The sequence below is a fragment of the Micromesistius poutassou genome (genome assembly GCF_964030765.1).
Source record: "Micromesistius poutassou genome assembly, chromosome: 20".
Lineage (NCBI taxonomy): Eukaryota > Metazoa > Chordata > Actinopteri > Gadiformes > Gadidae > Micromesistius > Micromesistius poutassou.
The window spans coordinates 13,662,930-13,664,585 of NC_140290.1; positions in this window are offsets into that span (position 1 = coordinate 13,662,930).

Here is a 1,656-nt window from a genome sequence, read left to right on the forward strand (position 1 = left end):
ATGTAACTGGAAATCTTCAGGAACCCAGGTGATACACTGTGTAAACGATATAACTTGCCTCAAAATCCCATTGATAAGGATTTGTAGATCCTTTTAAATGGTTACTTATACATACAACAAAATACAAAAATAACAACAGACTTTTGTTTTCATTTCCACTCATTAACACAACCACACACAGCTCTACGTAGTCAACAGTCGCTTCATGAAATATGTATTTTCTAATTGTGTATTTATTATTTTTTGTTCCTCAGAGAAAAAGCTAAAACCTCTTAAATTAAAAATAAATGTGTGAATACACCACGCACAGGGTAGGGATACATATCAGAAGTCCCACTTGACTGATTACGTATAAATATATAAAATTACAAACAATTTACAGTGCAGCACAATGAGCCTCGTGGCCCATTTTATATTGTATTATACTATGATATTACAGTATATATACTGCGGGGGTGATGGGTATCTGTACTGGTGAATAGCTCTCTTATTCATATGCTAATGCCCCTATCAGTAGACGCGCCGCACACCTGTGCTCACACTTATCTGCATGGATGCAGCAGACGGCCTTATTAAGCAGGGGCGGCTCCTTTGCCCCAGCGATTCTCAAATTAGCCCCTCACCAAGATGAACTTCTGGCACGCGCTCACGTGCACACGCAGAGAACAAGAGTGAGCAAGGAAAAGTAGAGAGAGAGAGAGAGAGAGAGAGAGAGAGAGAGAGAGAGAGAGAGAGAGAGAGAGAGAGAGAGAGAGAGAGAGAGAGAGAGAGAGAGAGAGAGAGAGAGAGAGAGAGAGAGAGAGGCTGTCTTATGTATTCATGGTCGGGTCAAACAGTGGTTAATTAGTCCCTTCACCTGCGCGGGTCATCACTTCTCCTCCGCGCAATCCTGAAATATTAACATTGTCACATACGCCCGGGTGTGCGGAGTCAACCTGTTGTTGGGATATACTTCCCGCTGTCTTGCCTCCTCTGCCACTGTCTCTCTCTATTTCTCTCCTCAAACTGACGGAGAGGCGAGGGGAGACTGTCACTTAGCGCTAATACGACGGTGCTGGCGCGTTGGCGGGGAGCTGGTGACAGGTGTCTCTTCCCCGGCGGCTGTGCTTGGCTCCATGGTGGCGCCGCGTGTGTTAATGCAATTGACTCATTGTTAAACTCCACTGAAATTATATTCAATGTGGAGGGTGGAAAAAAAATGACTGCGGAGTCGCCCGTCAAACCGTTAATTTGCGTTGGTTTAAAGATAACAAAAAAATAAATAACAAGAGGTCCATGACGGTAATGCTTCTGTGAATTCGAACATTGCGAATTAATGAGGTGATAAAAATTCACCATCCTGTGGAAAATATACCGATTTCGACATCAGTGCACAAGATCCGCCATGGAGATGATCTTTTATTTGCCTTTTCGGAGATGGAGCGGCTTGTTTGTGCTCGTGTCTGAGCGCGCGTCCATATCTGAAGACGGGCAGGTGCTTCACGGTCAGAGGTCAGAGGGGGGAATATATTCCCATCTGTCCGTTCTGTACAGAGATAACGGAAGCGTCTCATTCCTGGAGGAGAGTCTCGATCCCTGCACTAGGATCCCACTAATCGAGTGGAAAACCTGCCTTCCGCCCAATAAATCCCCAGATTCCCCCCCCCCCTGGTTCCA